General features: G+C 36.6%; 1 protein-coding gene across 3 annotated transcripts in view; it reads right to left on the minus strand.

Moving 5' to 3' along the window:
• The window catches only part of LOC103476800 (protocadherin-15), a 197137-nt gene extending 196197 nt beyond the window's left edge, over window positions 1–940 (minus strand). For all 3 annotated transcript variants that reach the window (XM_008429395.2, XM_008429396.2, XM_008429394.2), the window contains exon 1: window positions 447–940. The gene's annotated coding sequence lies outside the window, so the exon portion shown is untranslated. The remainder of the gene's footprint in view (window positions 1–446) is intronic.
• Between the last annotated feature and the right edge of the window lie 7319 nt (window positions 941–8259).

Consider the following 8259-nt stretch of genomic DNA (forward strand, 5'->3'; position numbering starts at 1 on the left):
AGCACGATGTCTCCTTTTTTTTAATTAATTTTTCTGAAAACATGACATCTATTGCAGTGTGGACAGCTGAAAAATGATGCCACGTCCAAATCACGTTTGTTGGTGGAGACAGTGAATCTTCATATGAGTTGGTAACCCAGCTCAGAGAAGAGGCAGCACAAAACATGAACTGCATAGCCTTCCAGTATGCATTCAGCTTCCCTGGATAAAGTTGCACTATGCTTTTTAAGTGTGAGCTCCACTGTTGCATCTGCAAGTTTTTGCACAGGAATGCAATAGCACAAACGTGTAGCTTGGAGGAGCGAAAATATCCAACCACATTAGCTTTTTAAAAAAAAAAAATTCTTCTTCTTCTTACTTAATTTCTCTATCCAGCACATCTTCATATCATAAAATTCACGCAGCTTTAATGAAACTAATCAGTGACTTAAATGATCCTCTCTTACCTTACGGGCGCAGCCGCTATAGTCCAAGTCATCAAAGGTCATTGCGCAAATTTTCAGAGGACAACACGCAGTAATAATGAGAAATATGTTTGGCTGCACTCGACCTAATCCCGCTCCCGGTGTCCTTCAGACGTCGTCAACCCAACATAATCTTCAATCCGAGGGGATCGCAGCTCTGGCTCTCACAACACAAACTGTGATCTTCCCCCCACTTTAAGCGTGTAGCTCACTTTCTCCTCCGCAGATGACAAAGTTGTCCATGTTCATGTCTTTTTTTTTTCTTCCTCTCTCTCTCTTTAAAAGCAAAGGAGCCCAGTGACCAGATGTTAACGTTTTCCAGTGCAAATAAAAATAATAATAAACTACTGAGATATAGGTCCTTATATCTATTGCCCACTCTCCGTTGCTGATGGGTGGCAAATCCGACTACCCGCTAAATGGATCCATACATCATCCAGCGGCGATGTGGAGACGGTCAGAGACATAAAACGAAATCTCCCGGTGTATTTATCGATAGCTTGGGCTGGCTGGACACCCACCACCTCATTTCTTGCGCTTTGGCGCCACCCAAAGTTAAGCTGAAGCTTGGGATTTCCATCATGATTTATGCTAAATTTATCACCTCCCAATTGATAAATGTGGCTCCTTTTTTTTTATGGATTTGGGGTTTCATTTTAAGATACAGGTCAACATTACAACATGGCAGTTTTATTTAGAATCAAGTTCTGTAGAAATGTTATCATTTTTACTCACATTTTCGTCTCAACAGCACAAATGCAATTGAACTTTGCTTTTATGCCACCCCACAGCTGTTTCCTCACCTTTTTTTTTGTTTCGTTCTGCAAAGTTCTTCTGTCATCTTCAGACTTCAGGTCTTCTTCTTCAGATCATTTGTTACTCTGATTTGTAATTTTCACTTCAGCTTAAAAGTATGGTCCGGTTTTCTTTTCTCTTCTAGTAAGTTAACAACCTTCTTGCTAAATGTATTTTTTATGAAAAGCAAAATGCTCCCCTCCCCTCCCCCTTTTTTTTTTTCCTTTGTTGTTGTTAACTGGCTTTACATCAAGCAAAGTTCAGTGGCTTATGGTGTATTTTAACATAGTACATTGCAATGCAAAATTATTTATATTTAATGAACATTTTGCTGAAGATCTGACGTTGTTGTGCCATCCTTCAGGTCTTCTGGTTCCGACCTGTTCTGCATCCCAAGAACTTAATATGAAGAAGACACATTCAGCTTCTACTGCACCACAAATCTGGAACAAACTTTCAGAAAACTGCAGCTTAAACACTGAATTCCTTTAAATTAAGGCTAAAACTCCACCTGTTTGGAGTGTCTTTTGAACCATGATAAATGAAGTATTGAGCAACTTATTTGTGTATTGATGATTTTGATGGTGGCACTTCTCATTTGTTGACTGTATGCTGTTTTAATGACGACCTGTTCTTATGTTTTTATATGTAAAGCTCTTTGAACTCCCTTGTTGCTGAATTGTGCTATACAAATAAGATGGATTGCTTTGATTTGGTCATGTTACAACACTAGACTTAAATGCTGAATTGTAAAGTGGAAGAAATAGTGTTCAGATTTTATAAGGGCAAATGTCTGAAAACAATGGGTTACTTTTATTTTCATTTTCCCTTAAAACTTTGCAGAATTGCCTTTTTGTTTATATCTGCTACTATTCTAGGATATATTTTACAGACTGAACTTTTATCAACAGTAAATAATACATAAATCATTGTAAAGTCTTGATTGGAACTGAGTCTGAAGTGCCATTCTGACAGATGAATATACTTTAATGTTAATCATGCTGTTGTAGCTCAAGGCTGTATGTTTAGTCTTTGGTAAACTTCTGTCCCGCTCTAATAAACTTTGCAAACTCTAACAAACTTTCTTCCAGAATTGCCCTGTATTTAGCTCCATACATTTCCCGTTGACTTGGATTGCCTTTTCTTTCACTACTGAAGAAAAGCAACCCCAGGGCATGATTCTTCCACCATCATGTTTCACATTGGGGATTTTGTATTCAGTGTGATGTGCAGTGTGAATTTCAAACACCACACACACATACACGCACGCACCCCCCCCCCCCCCCCCCCCACACACACACACACACACACTTTGCATGTAGCTTAACTACAGTTGTACAATTTTGGTCTCATGTGACGGGAGCACCTGGTTCTCTGTCCTGTGCATGACTTGTAGCAAACAGCAAACCTATCCATGGCTTTCTTCTTTCCACTCTTGCATAAAGGCCAGATTTGAGGAGTTCATGACTAATAGTTGTTGTTTTGACAGATTCTCCCATCTGAGCTGTGAATTTCTTGAGCTCCTTCAGAGTTAGTCTTACCATAGTTCTTTGATAAATTCTCTTATTACCCAGGCTGTCAGTTGGATGGTCCTGTTTTGTTAGGTTTGAAGTTGTGCCATACTCTTTGGACGTTTTGTTCACCGAAATCCCCACAAAAATGAAATAATAAATAAATTCTGTTTGCAATTTGAAAAAAATAAAAAATAAAACCGATGAATACTTTTACAAGGCACTGTATTGTCAGTGCATGGATTTTTCTCCACCTAAGCAAAAGAAGAAGAATATTGTTTGTTCTTCAGTAAAAAAGATGGTTTTACCCTATTTTAAACCAGACCGTGTTTTTTTTAACAACGTACCTCCCCTCTATTGAACTGACTGACTGTACACAGTCTCTGATACATTAGAGATCGACTTATTGTTCATGCAGGCAGCTGCCAGAAATCTATTTACTGTGTCACATTTTCATCAGGCCAACTATCAGGTCCAAGACGTGTCTGCTGCTAAATTTAAGTTGGTTCATTAGTTCAGCACCTTAGAGCCCTTTTCCCATAACAAGAAGAAAATGTTTAAAAAAATTAGCATTATTGAGATTACTGAACCTTGATTTTATGCAGTTAATTTAGGAAATTCCTCAGAGTGCTCACTAATGCACACATCAGGTAAAGAAGATCATTTGTTGTTCACTGTAAATTGTGTTCAATGAAGTATAAAGTATTAAATTCCAAATCTACATGTAGGGCTGTGTAGAGTCTTCCAGGATCATTTTCTCCTAAAATAAGATCTTATCTGTAAACTTCGAATCTTAGAGAACTGTGGGAGGATTAAAATTAAAACTGTGGCCTAAATAAAAACCAACCGATTGAGTTAGCAAATATACTATCACGAAACAACCTTAAAGTAAGATTTATTTTATTTTAGTTTTAGTTTTGCTATTGCTTGATAAAATGCAGGAATACATTTGTCAAACTCAATGCCTTGAAGATAAGATGAATCTAGAGTTACTGATCAAAAGTTTGTAACTGAAAAACTGGAGAAATATTAAAAAGATAAAGGAATACAGACGTTTAGAAAAGAAAAAAAAAAGGTTCCTCAGTATTTACTCTAAGATAAAATTCTGTCCAAATAGGTCAACTCATCAAATCTAGTTTTATTTCATTTTATTCTATGTTTATTCTTGATCATGTTAAACACAGGGACACACAAAACAATCTGGCAAGTTAAACTGAGGTTGTAGGAAGAAAAGTAAAATAAAAATAAAAAATGGGACAAATAAAGCAGGGTTTGTGCAATTTTGCTTGGGAAGCAGGTGGTGTTGGGAACATAGAGGGCTTGCGGGTGGTGGCGAGTTTGGGGGGTTATGAGGATGAGCAGGTTTTCACAATAATTAGAAAGTCAGTATTTGATTCCTGGCTACTCTGTCCACACATGAAAGTGTCCTTGGCAAGGATGCTGAACTCTACAAAAGCCCCCTGAGTATAATTCGAGAGGGAGGAATTCAGGACATAATGTGTGTACAAAGGAAAATGTGCCCCGCAAAATCGATGAATGCGGCTCATGCTGCATTTTACACAAGTGGTGATTAAAAGTAGAAAAAAAAAAGGTATGTCTGTAATAAATTGCACATTTGAAGATGTTTCATATTCCCTACAAAAATATATAGCTCATAGCCTCTGACCTAAGAAAACACACTGAGTACAAGTGCCACAAAGCTGACTAATAAAAGCTGAAGTTAACAAATGAGCTATGTGAGGTGTTTCCCATCTGTATGCCCTTGAGTGCCAGGAAATTCTCACGAACAATAGTAAGAGCCAGCAGCAAAAGAACACTACACACTGAGAAGGTGTGGCTCAAGGGCAAACTCTGTGTTGTACTACATCAAAAAGATGTGTGACATTCAGCTTGATGCATTACCACATATTAACAATGGACATTTGAATGTAAAACAGTCAATAAGAGGTTTATGCTTTTCTTCATAAGCTAAATGACTGTGCTCATTACCGACATTGAACATAATTAATCACTGTCTGGAAGAGGTTAAAACTTTGTTACGCAAAAACACGAGCTTATTCTGATGTAGAAAGAAAGCTAAAATAAAGCAAAACAGACCCTCGCAGAGTCATTTATTGATTTCCATGTGAGTTGTTATCTTTCGTCCATAAACACTGGCCTCACTCTCAGTCTGTCGGGTTAAATCATGGCTTTGGTTGTGACTTTAGACCAATGTTTACTAAAATTAGAACCCATTTTGCCTTTGTAACATATCCAGTGGGCAGCAAATGTAAAGGATGAAGCATTGTTATCTAGGGGGAAACAACAACAATTACCCAGAGAGAGAATTTCATGCTTAATGGCTCAACATGCTGCACTTTGTCAAACCACAAATCTTTCAGTTAGCTCTTGATGAATAAAACAAATTTCTCTTTATCTGACAAGTCACTGTCCCTCTTTTTGTTATGTAGATAGAAATGTCAGATATGAGTACATTTTTTTTACAATGCAGAAGGGTTCAGTGGTGCTTTGAATGATTCATTACACCCTGCTAGAGCTGAGCAGCTATCTCACATTAAAAACGCTGTCCTTATTTGCATAAAGAACATTACTCCTGCTCTCATTTTATAAAAGTGGTAGACTTTCTGCACATTGTATTAAGCTTGTCTTGTGTGATGTGTGTCCTATTTTTTTGTTCTATTTTGTGAAAGTAGAGGATATATAGTTTGTGTTGAAAACTGTTATTGTATCAACAAAAATGATAGAAAAAGCTCTCACATTATTTTCAAACAACTCATGATTTCTACCATCATTATAATAAAACATGGCAACCATATCGGTGTTAATCTACATGAAATCTGAATATTTGTATGAGAAGTCCAGCCACCCAGTAAGAACCAAAAAGACATTTTGACCCACAGTCCTGTTTATTTAAAACTACGTAGCCAGATTATATTGTAAGTAAGTCAGGACGTAACCAGCTGTTGTATTGCTTTCTTATTTATTTATTTTTTTTATTTTAATTTTACAATGATTAATTTTCTTCTCCAATAAACAAGGTTACAAGCACTTATTGTAGAGCATCAGGGTTTGCAATTATAAAAAAAATGCAAGAATGTTATTAAAAAACAGGTGCTTGAAAAACTTGACAGAATTGTATTGAAAGGATAAATGATTGCTTAGTACTACATTTTTTTTACATTTGGATATTTTTTGCATTTCAATTCATAGTATTTTTTTAATCTTATGATGCTAATTGTCATAGCAGTTTGTCACAAAGTATTTGTTGTGCATGTACCTATCCTATCCTTTGATTCTTATTATCAACTCACACTGAATCTCAACGTGTTCAATTTCATTTAGAAATAAACACTTCAATGTTTAACAGAAATCCTCCCTAGTTCAAAAGCATCCATTGTGAATTTGAATCCTTGACTGTTTCAGCTGTTTTTATTTGCTCTGTTCTGGAGTCAGATTGGTTGTTTTTGCACTTCATTTTTCCTCCTTACTCTTGTTTAGTGAAAGGAGGGAAAAAAAGTTCTGTTAGCCATGAGAAACAGAGCAAAACAACTTTATTCTCAACTTAATCAATACTTCTTTAAAGCAGAAGCAGAATGCACTGTAAAAGATTTTATGCTAGAGGCAAGGAGTTGACCCCAGGGCTTAGTGTGGACGAACCATCTTTGCATGTTCTGAATCACGTGATCAGACTGGAGAAAGGCAGGTAAACAGCTTTTTCACGTTACTTAATAGGGAGAGGATTTTCCAGGCAAGTTTAACTGGATAAAACCTCATGGCAAACCAGACACAGTGAAGGGATTACCCCATCTGGCCCCAGAACCTCTGAGGATTCCAAAGGATAAACTGGAGTGGAAGGCAGTGGATGAAAAGCAGCCCTTTGTAATTGGAGGAATATAAAGAAATGTGCAGAGATGAAAATGCTTATGCTTTGCCTTAGATCACAGGCTGTCTTCTTTAAAAAAAAAAAAAAGCAGATTCAAAACAGGTCAACCTCATTCCATCCGGGTATTTAAAGTGTTATTTGCAGAAAACAATTATTTTTTATAAATCCCCAAAATACAACGATTAGCTGTCAGACTGCATTTGTGGTGTTAATCTCCTGTATTATGTATGGCATAATATGATTTGTCATCATCAATAACAGGAACAAAATGACTGTCTCCCAAGCAGAATTTCATTAGGGGCCCAATGTGCAGTTAAACTCATTAGCCAGCAGAGCAACACTGACCTCGCAATTTATATTTTCATGGTTGATCTTATTATCTAACTCTGGAGCACAATTCAACTTTTACTTGTACGTCAGTAATTGATGAACATGCCTGACAAAAATGTTTTATTTGCATTATTAAACAATCTATTGAAAATATTTGTTAACTGAGATGAAAAACAAAGACGTTTTTTTTTGTTTCCATCAACTTGGCAAAAGAAGTCTGATAAATTATCTGGCAGCTGGTATAATTGCCATTATACCAGTTCCTTTCAGTGCAACACTGGTAAAAAGGCTTAAAGAGTTCATTCATTCAGACCTTAAGGATAAATTATGTTTATATAACTTATGACAATTTGTTTATTAGGATAAAAATGATTCCTAGTTAAATCTCTATTGCATACTAATTTGTTATATTGGACTATACTAAAGCCTTCTTGTAAATTTGCATATCTAACTGCAGTTAAGGATTTTAGGGTGTGGCTAGACAGAGTTAGTTGGGCAGTTGTAGTGGAGCCACACAGTTTTTTGACCTCTGTTTCGTTTCTTTTGTTTACTCTTTATTATTTTTGTGGAAAAGTAACGCTTGCACTGTTTTTATTTTTGAAGTAAACCGTTAAACTTCATCAAGAGGATCCAGTCTGTTTTTTTTGTCGTTTCAACATCAAATGGACCGAAGGGGAAAGATGGAGAGTGTCAAGCTTATGGCTTCATTATTTAGAAAACTATATATGAAATGGAAGGTCAGACATGGGGAAGGAAGTCTGGACTATTCTGGACACTTCACTATTTCACCAGTTTCACTTAATTTACCCATTGTTTCACTTCATTTACCCATTGCGCCAGCAAAACAGAAGTGTGGATTTAACAAGATGCTTTTCCTCACTTTCTACAAGATATTGGGAAATATCTTGTAGAAAGATATCTACAAGATATTTCCCAATATCTTGTAGAAAGTGACACACTTTGAACAAACAGTGGAGATGACTCTGACTTACAGTCGCACACAGTGAGCTGGCTTTCAGAGTTCAGATGAGTAGGATCCGCCACATTTGCTGTTGTGTTTACAAGTTACCATAGGAAAAAGGGACACTCCCTGATCCACAAAGATCAGCAAGAGTGTGTAAAAATGGTTTCCCATCTATGACACAAGCAGCAGAAATGATCAGACAATTATGACTCTGTTGACTTCACTTTCCTTCTGTGAAGGTCTTCCCTAAACCTCTGATCAGGTCATAATTTAATCTCTGTCATCCCACAGCCTGAAAGAAGACTGTGACAT

This window comes from Poecilia reticulata, linkage group LG15 (genome assembly GCF_000633615.1).
Source record: "Poecilia reticulata strain Guanapo linkage group LG15, Guppy_female_1.0+MT, whole genome shotgun sequence".
Lineage (NCBI taxonomy): Eukaryota > Metazoa > Chordata > Actinopteri > Cyprinodontiformes > Poeciliidae > Poecilia > Poecilia reticulata.